The sequence below is a fragment of the Hakea prostrata genome, chromosome 3 (assembly GCF_041222555.1).
Source record: "Hakea prostrata isolate BN-2017 chromosome 3, UWA_Hpros_2, whole genome shotgun sequence".
Lineage (NCBI taxonomy): Eukaryota > Viridiplantae > Streptophyta > Magnoliopsida > Proteales > Proteaceae > Hakea > Hakea prostrata.
The window spans coordinates 40,091,124-40,103,326 of NC_142602.1; positions in this window are offsets into that span (position 1 = coordinate 40,091,124).

Genomic DNA, 12,203 nt, shown 5'->3' on the forward strand with positions numbered 1-12,203 from the left:
AGGCAGTAACCATCCTTACCTTTTATAACTCGCAAAGGAATCTTAAGAAATCAAGTAAGATCTTGACAAGACTTGAGAAGAAAGTCCTAAACAAGTGTATACAACATATTAGGAAAGATACCTAGAAGGAAAGATATCAAAACATCCAAAACAGACCAATTATGGAATTGATGTACTCATTGGTCGATTGACTTGGTCTACTGCCTCAGTCGACCAATGAGTCGACCAATCGAGACAGTGGCCTCAAAAATCAGAATTTTGAGAATAAAGAACTGAATTTGGTGGTTCAAAAGGGTGCTAAACAAGGGGTAAACTACAATGGCAGCATCCTAGTGTATAAAGGACTTCAAAACACTAATCGAATCAAGTTTTCAAGTTACAAATTAGGAAACAAAAGTTACCATAATTAGATCAATCATGGTTCTTGAAGAATTCATAGTAAAAATCATGGACAAGAACAATAAGATGATGGATAACTGATTGTAACAAAGGAATCATGAATAACAGGCATAGATCTTTAAGAAAATTAGATCTAAGGCTGAAGAACAATAATCTAAATAAGGAAAGTGAACGAATACAAGTTTTCCTTCAAAAGCGAGTGATGATCTTGATGAAGATCATCCACCAAGCTTTAGATCCTTAGAAAAAGAGAGGGAATGAGTATAATGATGGTTGCAATAGAGATACAACATCACTACTACTGTCCTCAATCAGAAAAGGAAGAAAAGTAACGAAGAATCAAAGATAAAACACAAAAGAGGGTGATCACATACCTTTTTGTGTAGAAACACGAGTTTTGACGAAGATCCGTCAAGATAATCACCAAGGATGCAAGGGAGATGACTTGCAGAGGGCTCTGGTACGTTCCAAAGAGTTTGGAGGCAGAAAATATGAAGTAGACTCGAGATTGGACTTAAATAGAGCAAGCAAGACCTAATTAGCCAAGACAAAACCCATTGGTCGATTGGATTGGTCGACTGGTCCAGTCGGCCAATGAGTCGACCAATCAGGACAGCAAGTCCAAAACAGGGAATTGAAGGCTCAGATCAAATCCAAATATAAAGGGGTTTTGCACACACCTAAAGTGCCATACCTAGTAGGTAGAAATGCCTTCAAACCAATATAGAGAGCACTCCAAGTCCATCAACTAATCCAATCTTCATCAGGATACAGTTTCCATAAATGGAACACTGACATCAACACTCATGGACCAATCGACCAATGAGTCGACCAATCAGGACAGCAAGTCCAAAACAGGGAATTGAAGGCTCATATAAAATCCAAATATAAAGGGGTTTTGCACACACCTAAAGTGACATACCTAGTAGGTAGAAATGCCTTCGAACCAATATAAAGAGCACTCCAAGTCCATCAACTAATCCAGTCTTCATTAGGATACAGTTTCCATAAATGGAACACTGACATCAACACTCATGGATTCAAAGCTAGTCACCAAGTCTTCCACTGGGATGGCCCATAGCTGACTTCTTGCTTTACTTCGGGTTGTCGGATCTACAAACAACAGGGTTTCCGGGTCAAGGTTAGGGCTGGGTTTCACAGTTTGTTTCTTATGTTCTATACATGTTTATTCAAGATTGTTTAGGTGATTTTGGACTTGCTTTCTAATCTCTTACTTGAAGGTTACGGAGTTGGATACAAGGTGAGTACGTTCACTGACAATTTACATACTTGCAATCTATACTTTGTTAGATTGTGTTTGCATATGTTAGCTACTGTTTGGAACTCTTTTCTATACTATCTTACTACTGTAATTATAGTAGGTTATTCATGATTTGATTTACATACAGTTATTGATTATGAATGATGTGAATGTGAATTGGATTATGTTGTGATACGTATGGAATCATGATGTGATGTGATTGCCTAGGTTGTGGTTGTGGAATGGGGAATGCCCTTTTTGCATTTCTGTCATTGGACACCAGTGGAGGTGGTATGGGACGCATTCCTATGTTGCCCCTTGACACTTTCCCCGACTACTAGTTGACATACCTAGGATTGGTCTAGAAGTGTTTGGCTAGGGAAACCTTGTCATATCTAATCCTATAGGAAGGGGAATTGAGACTGGGTGACCTGTGGTACCAATGGGGATTGATGGACACTCAAGACCGGTAACCAACCTGTGAGAGGACTCAAATCACATTGTGGGGGCCATCCATTGGTAGGGTTGCATGTAGACTTGGGCTCATGGGCGCTCAAGAGTGCGGGAAGCATTAGAGGACAAGGGAGCTTCCCATTTATTATGTGTGGATGACCAATAGGGTTAAGAGTCTACGTAATCGAGAAGGAGAGAGTGACTCTAGGGGAAAAGATACCGGAAAGGATCGCGGGAAGTGAGGAATGAATGTATCGAACCCTAAAGTAGATGCGACTCAGTAGATGACTTGCATTGGGCTAAGTTTAACCTTGGCACGCGCCAATACTCATACCAATGGTGGTGAACGATAGTGTTGACTTAAACCCCAGCCATGAAATGTCCAGGAAGGATGCCTTGACCCAATTACCGCGGAGAACCCAAAAGACCGGGAAGGTTGAGGGAAAAGTGATTTGAGACCTACTCAGAGGAGTTTGGTGATTTATCTTATAGTGTGTCTACCAATAAAGACCAACATATATAGAGTTAGAAGCATACTTGCATTCATTGTCACATGTCATTGCATTTATGTTTGCTTTGGATTGTTTGTATATGTTTATTTTGATTAAACTACTTGCTAAGTTCTTTTGAGCTACCCTTTGATAGATATATTTTAGATGCCCTTGCAGGAACGGAAGAGATCTCGTGCACCAGTATAGATGACCCTTCCCTATGTGGTACAACTACGGATGTTATTGGAGAAGATTATGACCAGTGGTGCAACTAGTATACCGATGTGGACCACACTGATGGCTCCTATTGATGGTAGCAAGCATCGTCTCATTCGCCAGTGGGATCGTAAGTTAGAAGCTGACCCAAAGTTACAAGAGCACAAACCTAAGGTGAAGAAGATAAAGACTTAAGAAGAAAAAGTGCCTATGGAAGAATTTGATTAGCTTACTCTTTATTCTTCTAGACTTTTACTTTTAATTGTAATAGTTTTAGACTTGCTTTAGAGATTTAATCTACCTTCCGCTTTGTTTGTAGGGTATATTTCTGCTATACTTTATAGTTATCTCTTTGATTGGTATCTCTTATTCCGCACTCTGATATTCTTTTGTGATCCTTCTAAGATCCATACTTGATTGTTTCTTAATTTACTTTAATACAATGATTTGTTCTTGCTCTTGATTATATTATTGTGCTACGTGGGATATGATCATCCTAAAGTTGATCTTCGGGGTTGTGGATCACATGTCTGGGTATTCCAAGTAGGGTACCAGCTGGGGGGATGTCACATAACCACCTTCTCCTTGATTGCTTACCTCCCTTCTTTATGTATTCGAAAGCTCAGAATGTTGAGGCGTTTTAAGCCTTTGTAGTTACTATCTGCAAGTAGTAAGTTCTTGTCTTCCATTCTTCCTCTAGTGTGTATTAAGACAGAGTTCCTACAATGTTTATTGAAATCATTTTCTTCTTCTTGTCCCTTTTTTTTTTTTGGCTTGTTGTGGTGATGGGTGGTTTGGTTTGGATTTTATTTCTAACCCCAACACTTAGAGTCTTAGTTCTTACCAATGGTGACCTCTCTAAGCCCTAAAGCAACCATGGTAGGGGAAAAAAGAGTTAAGACTATGGCCAGAAAGCCTCCCCGACCTCCAGTGGTGGAGGAGCACTCCGATTCGGTGGCCATGAGTTAGTCTACTAGTGAAAGGTTAGGGCAAGGTTAGGGCAATCCAAGAAAGCTTCAAGTGATAGGTCCGGGCAGCCCACCTTGTCAAAGTTTGCTCAGAAATACCTTGGCAACTCGAGGGAGGAGTCCGAACATGAATATCGACTCGTGTTATACCCAGTAGTGATCGAGGGAAATCTGTCATGAATGCTCGAGCCAAGTTTAAGGCTGACAAGAAAAGGTGGATTGATAGTTTGACTCTTGATGAGTATAAGGCCGAACACGCAAAGGACTCATCTCCCGACCATATCAAGTTCAACCCAAATAAGTATGGTCTCGAGTTCCAGGTCTTAGAGATCAATGAGGAGACACTAGAATATCTCCGAACCAAGTATGGTATTCCCCCAGGGATCGTCCTACATATCCCAAACAAGTCTGAATGAGCAAACACTTCCCGATCAAGGGAATTTGTTATCTACGAGGATGCTCTCAAGAGTGGGCTTTGGCTTCCCGTTTGTCACTTGTTTATTAGATTTTGTCACATGGGAACATGTTGGCCCTAAACAGTTGACGCAACTTGATCTATCTTTGAGGGTTTTGTTAGCAAGAGAAGGTGAATGTATGACAATCTGTCACATCCACCGAGCTAGTACCCTATCTGGCATACCTGAGTGTGTGATCCACAACCCCGAAGATCAAGTATCGAGGAAATCATCCTCCCACATAAGCAATGACATAATCATGAACGGATATAATCAAAGTATAATATTATAAATAAGAGATCCAAATAAGGAAAAGAATAACAGTATAATCAAAGTGCGGAAAATGATACTAGATGTAAACATCAAAAAGGAGTAGAGTGAGGCGGAATCTCACTCCACAGTTACAGCGGAAATGTAGCACGTAAGTCTAAAAGAAATACAATTGTTCTTAAAGGAAGGTAAAGAAATGGAAATCAACTAAACTAAGAGTCTTCTACTCTATAGATAACGTCTTCATAATAATGGGCTTCATCAATCCAACTTAGATGTTCTCACTCCACATTAGGTCTAATCGTAGTACGCAACGTGATCGCTCGTGGGATCATCAATGTGATCTTCATTGTAGCCAGCACCTTGCGTGTAGTACGCTTCTTCAACTGGTGCTTCTTCATATTGGCCTTCAAAGTAATCAGTACCTATAGAGTAATCTAACACAAGAGGTTGCACAAAAAGGAGTGAGTTCAAATGAACTCAGTAAGGCAAGTTAAATCATAACAACATAAATAACATGAGTTCAGAACATAACATGATGCAATGCAATATGAAACAGACAGTGAATGTATGAATCTAACTCTATGTATGCTGGTCTCTATAGGCAGACATGCTTTAAGTCATAGCACCGTACTTCTTTAGGAGGGTCTCATCACGGTTGGTAGTGGGTCCTTCATCCCTCGAGACAATCTATGGCTGGGGTTATAGGTCACCGCTCTCTCACATCACCATTGGTCTAAGTACTGGCGCATGTCAAGGTTAAGCCTAGCCCAATGCATGTCATCTACTTAGTCATATCAACTCAGATCCAAATACGTCCATTCCTCGCCCCTGGCGATCCTTTCCGGTATCCTTCACACTAGAGTCAGCATAGTCCCTGACTACGGACTCATCAACCCTATTGGTCATCCACAAATAACAGACAAGAAGCTCTCATGTCCCCTCACATATTGGTTACTGGTCTTGAGCGCCCATGTGTGAAATCTAGCCCAAAACCTAAATTAGACACCCTATTTGTTTTGGATGAAGAAGAACTTGTTTGATGTTTGACCTTGAAGTTGGACCTTGAGTATGGTGTTGATATCTTTAGAAGGTCCTGGGAAGTCAAGTCGGACCTCTCCCTTAGTATAGATTCGAAAACCCATAGAAAATTGATGATGGAATTCTCTACTTGAAGAGCTTGGTTGATTTAGAAAAGAGAATGCACCTTGATGAAGAGAAGATTGGTTGATGACCTTAGAGCACGGTTAGATATGATTTAAAGCCATTTTCCTATGCTAGGTAAGTTATAGTTGTTGTGTAGAAAGTTTCGTTTGATTCCGATAAGAGAAAGGCCCTCAAATCCCTGTTTTAGGCTATGCTGTCAGCCTGGGTCGACTGGGCCAGTCAACCCAACCCACTCGACCCAAGTAAACAGAATTCGAGCAGAATCTTCTATTTAGGTCTTTATTGCTATATATACCTCATAACTTCGTCTTTTTAGTATCCCTAGCCTCCAAAACACCTAGAGAACGAAGGAAACTCATCTCCAAGCCTACATTGGTGTGGAAGAAGATCTACATTCAACTCTCAAGCTTTCTCTCTTTTGTTCTTCAATCAAAGGTTAGAATTCAATCTATTATGCTATTGATTCATTCTTACTAGGATCATTCTCTTCTCTGATCTGAGATTATGAGGAAGATATTGCATCTCTGCAATCATATCTTCTACAATCTCTTCTCATTCTATATGCTATGATTTCATATTCATTCTCTACATGATTTTCATAATTTCTTCTTAAACTATGATCATGTTCTTATTTTGATTTCTTCTAGCATATTAGATGCATCTCTATGATCATTCTTACTCTTGATTTACTGTGTTCATATACTAGAATGAGGTCTCATCATCTCTAGTTCATCTCTTTCATTCATAGCTTGTTTTCAATGAAAACCATGTTGTTTTCCAAATTAGAAAGTCTTGTTTTCCAAAATAGAAACTATGATTCTAAATTAGTAAGTAATGGTTTTAATGGTGGTTTGATGTCTAAATTATGCTTTTTAGTCTTAAACTATTGTGTTAGACAATCTCTCCAAGTTTCGTCGCATTCCGGTTTGTGTAGCATAGGTTTTGGATCAAGATTCTCTTTTTATTTTTGGATTTGCTCTTGGGCAGATTGCCTGGGTCGACTGGAGCACTCAACCCAGCCAATCAACCCACAGTGACAGCAACTGTTTTTGATCCGTTTCGACTCCAATCTTTTGGAATCACTTCTTACGACCTATACATGTTTTGTCAAGCTTGTTTAGGTGATTTTGGATCTGTTCTCTGATTTCTTATTTGAAGACTATAAGTTCGGATTTCGAGGTGAGTATTCCAACTCACAATATGCCTATTTACATGTCTTTATGTATTATGACATGAATGCATGATTTAGCTACTGTTATGTTAGTTTCCATTATGATATGAATGATGTAAGTATAGTAGGATCTTATTTCCTTATTTACTTTATGTACTTGATCATGATTGAATACTTATTCATGTATATTTCTTATTCATTTAATCTTGTCTTATTATACTCTTCTATTTGATGAGATATCTGTCGTGGATGATATGACTGAATTATGATTGTGATTGTTTAGGTATAATTTGGGATTGGGGAATGTCCTTTTGACATTTCTGTCCTTGGACATCATTGGGGATAGTATGGGATATTTCCAATGTTGCCCTTTGACACTTTTTCGGATTATTGGTTGTCATACCTAGGACTTGTCTAGCAATGTTTGGCTAGGATATTCCCTGTTATATCAGACCCGATTCGGAAGGGTATTGAGACCGAACAACCCATGGTAGCAATGGGGATTCATGGGCGCTCAAGACCGGTAACCAACCCGTGAGGGGACATGAATCACATTGTGGGGGCCATTTATGGGTAGGGTTGCATTTGGATAGACTTGGGCTCATGGGCGTTCAAGACCGGTAACCAACCAGTGAGAAGACATGAGAGCTTCCCGTTTACTATATGTGGATGACCTATAGGGTTGATGAGTCCATAGTCAGAGTTGGTTGTAGCCATAGGATACGCTGACTCTAGTGTGATGGATACCGGAAAGGATCGCCAGGGGCGAGGAATGGATGTATTTGGATCTAAGTTGATATGACTAAGTAGAAGACTTGCATTGGGCTAGGCTTTACCCTGACATGCGCCAATACTTAGACCAAACGGTTATGTGAGAGAGCGGTGACTTAAACCCCAGCCAAGGTTGTTCGTAAGGTGTACCGACCCATTACCAACCGATGATGTGTGATTGAGACCTTCCCAAAGAAGTATGGTGTTATGACTTAAAGCATGTCTTCCAATAGAGACCAGCATACATACATAGAGTTAGAAGCATATTTGCATATATTGTTTCATATCATTGCATATATGTTTGCTTGTGAATACATGTGAAGATGCTTATTGTGTTTGGTTTACTTGCTAAGTTCTTTTGAGCTTACCCTTCGGGGGACTTGTTTTTAGATGACATTGCAGGTACAAAAGAGAACCCGTGCACCAGCATAGAGAACCTTTCAGTACATGGTACAGCTCCGGATGTCCTTGGATAAGGTAATGAACAGCGAGGCAGCCAACACTCGGATTTGGGCTACACTGACGACTCCCATTGACGGCAGCCGGCATCGTCTTATTCGCCGATGGGATCGTGCGCTAGATGCTGATCTGAAGCTTCAAGAGCATGACCCTAAAGGGAAGAGAATGAAGATTGAAGAAGAAGAAGAGCCGACTGAAGATGTGGATTAGATTCTCTTGTTTCTTCTAGACTTTTATTTTATTTTTATTAGCCTAGAGCTTGCTTTAGATTTCGATCTACCTTCCGCATATGTTGTGGGGTATATTTCCACTATACTCTACAGTTGTCTTTTGATTTGGTATCTTGTTATTCCGCACTCTGATATTCTTTAGTGATCCTTCTTGGATCCTTTCTTGACTTTTTTTATTAACTTATTAGAATACAATGATTTGTTCTTGCTTTTTGATTATGTTATTGTGCTAAATGGATATGATCGTTCCTAAACTTGATCTTTTGGCTGTGGATCACTCCCCCGGGTAACCCAGATAGGTTATAGGCTGGGTGTATTTGGGCAGGATGTGACACCATGAGCCCAAGTCTACTATTTGCAACCCTACCAATAAATGGCCCCCACAATGTGATTCATGTCCTCTCATGGATTGGTTACCGGTCTTGAGCGCCCATGAATCCCTATTGCTGCCACAGGTCGTTCGGTCTCAATACCCTTCCGAATCGGGTCTGATATAACAGGGACATCCTAGCCAAACACTGCTAGACAGCCCTAGGTATGACAACCAATAATCCGGGAAAGCGTTAAGGGGCACCATTGGAAATATCCCATACCATTCCCACTGATGTCCAAGGACAGAAGTGTCAAAAGGACACTTCCCAATCCCAAATCATACCTAATCAATCACATTCTCAGATCAGTCACATCATACATACCCGACATATCATCACATAAAGCATGATCAATTCATTAAACATCATACATGAGTAACCATACATATATATACTTGAATAATGAAGAAGAAAACATAAGTAAGGTGCTACTATACTTAGAGCAATACATCATAATTAGAAAGTACAATATCAGTAGTGAATCCAAGAGTTTCCGAAATCTGAAACTAAAATACACGAGATCTATGTTATTATGAAAATAATTGTCCTTACCTTAAATAGCATTGATGGTTATCCAAAGATCAAAGAGAGAGGTTCCAAACCTAGCAAACAAACCCCTAACAATCATAGATACTGTGAGAACCCACCTATTCCTAACCTTGCTGTTGTACCAAATACATATATACCATATGCATTGTTCGATTTATTCTCTACTGTACGAATTGCCTAGTTTCGTTTGGTAGAAGTTTACCCCAAAGTTGATCTATTCTCTCCATGATTTCTTCGTGTGCCTTACATTCCCTTTGATAGGAGGATGATCTTAAATCATTCCCATGACTGATCCTTCTATCTCTGTTGTTCTAGAGTGGATCTCCATACACTCTATAACCTTATGAATTCTCCACATGATGATTTCGAAGAGAGATCAAGTGTAATCTTCATGATTTGTTATTCCTTCTAATTGTTTCAAGACTTCAAGCTTTTCATCCACTATTCTTCAATCAAAGAATTGTAATCTCTCTTGTGTTGTATTGATCTACTCTTGCTATGATTTATTCTTTGAGATTGAGATTATGAAGTAGATGTTGCATCCTTGTAACATATTGATCCTTGCAACCATCTCTTCTACAATCTCCTTTCATTCTTAAAGTTTTATGATCTTCATATTAATCTTCGCCACGATCCTTGTGAAATCTTCATGAAGCCATGATCATACTTTCGATTTGATTTCAAAGCATGTTAGATTTACTCCTTGTTTTATTACAAAAGACTTATTGTTATTTGTTTTCCGTGGACTTTGGGAGAAGGAAGCCAAGATAATAGGAAAGTATCCCTGCCTTTTTGAAACCAAGTTCTCTCCCAATTTCGAGGACGAAATTATTTTAAGGGGGGGAGAATGTGAAATCCAGCCCAAACCTAGCCAAGTCACCCTATCTGTTTTGGGTAAAGAAGGGTTTGTTTAAATGTTGACTTTGAAGTTGGACCGTGATTTCAATTTTGTTTAAATGTTGACTTTGAAGTTGGACCGTGATTTCAGTTTTGTTTAAATGTTGATTTGAAGTTTGACCGTGATTTTAGTTTTACTATCTTTGAAAATCTTAGGAAGCCATGTCAGACCTTTCTCTTAGGGTTGATCCAATGTCCCAAAATGAGGGATGATGTCTTTGTGGGCCATCTCAGTAGAAGATATGGTGTTTGACCCAAAACCCATAGATATTGATGATGGTGTTTCCTTATGGAAACCTTAATTGATTTGGTGTTGAACTACTCACTAGTGAAGAAGAACTTGATTGATGGACCTAAAGCTTAGTTGGACCTGGTTTGAAGACATCCCTCTATACTAGGTAAGTAGTATGATGTGTTGAAAGAAGCCCATCCAAAAATATTGAAGTTAGGCCCATTAAATCCCTATTTTTGAACAAGCTGTCCATGCAGTGGCATTTTGGTAATTTTTTGTTTTAAAGGTTTTTAAAAGCTTTATTTCTTTTAATTTCGTGGTAAACATTCCCACTAGGTTTCTAACTCTCTATGGAACGTGGAAAGGACCTTAGATCTTCCTCTTTGGCAACCAATCAATCAACAGGGTCAATTTGGTCAGTTTGGTGAAATCCTAGTAATTCTTGGACTCTTTGTGCTATTTAAAAGAGGGGAACTCCATGTTTTTCAATCCCAATCTGTTCTAAACCTTTGGAGAACGTGGGAAGAGCCCTAGATCCTCTCCTTCAAAGCCAAGGAAGACCCTCAAGCATCTGTTCAGATTTCTTCATCGGTTTCTCTTATAAAAGGATAGTATTCAATTCGTTTCTTCTTTAATTTATTCTTTCTTTCTTCTCTACTTCTGATATTCTGATTATGAGAAGGGTATTACACTGATGTAAAGACCTCTTCTCTAATTCTTTTATCCCTAGAGTGAATTCCCCAATTCACTCTATGTTCTTGAAGCCATATGGCGATGATTCTTGAATTTGATTCCACCAACAATCTTGATAATACTTTCCTTGAATTTCCTACCTATCTTTATGATTGTGGGGAAGGTCTCATACAATTACCATGACCTTCCCTTGTGTCCTCATGATTGAGGAGTTGATCCTTGTCTTTCCTTGGACCAATTGGCAACCCTTCTATTTTCTATTAATTCATTGGATCCTCCCCAAGACTTTCTTTATTATGATTTATTTATCTTTATTCCCTAGGGTGAATCTTTATTCTCCCTAGTCTTCCCATGGGATATTAGGATTTCTTTCCTTTGAATTTATTTACATTCTTTTCTCTCATTAGTACACCCTTCCTATTTCCATTCTTGATTTTGAAATATTAATGAGATGTTCCTTTATCTCTCTTGAGTTGTTTTTTTTTTGAGAGTTTATTATGGGTAACTCTCATGGGAGGTAACCAACTCTTATGAGAGGTAACCATATCTGAGATCCTAATGTTCTTTTATCTGTTGGAAACTTCCCAACACCTTTTCAGATTGTGCATTCTTTGTTTCTCTTTTCCTAGGGTGAATCTTGATTACCCCTAGCCTTTCCATGAGAGCCATCAGTTTTGTTCTGAATCTGCGCACCGAAGAGGGGTGAATTAGTTGAAATACCTAATGAACTCTTCTACTCAATCCGAATATATTTTCCGAAACTAGACTTCTTAATGGACTTCCAGGAGAAAACCCCACTCAATTTGACCCCATATAACCTTCCAAATCCCTGTCCGAAGTTGCTGAACTATGTCTGTCAAATCCTGCTTGCGCATCAAAGAAGATGAGCTTAGTTGGTGGACCTAATGAACTCCCATTCTTGATCTAAAAGTATCTCTGGAAACTAGACTTCTTGATTGACTCGTAGAAGAAAACCTCACTCAATTTGACCCTGTATAGCCCTCCGAATCCCTGTTTGAACCTTGCTGTCCTGATTGGTCGATTCATTGGTCGATTGGACCAACAAACCAATCAATAGACCAATGGTGTCTTAATTTACCAATTTGGTCCTGTCTCTTCTATTTAAGTCTAATCTCAAGAATACTCCGCC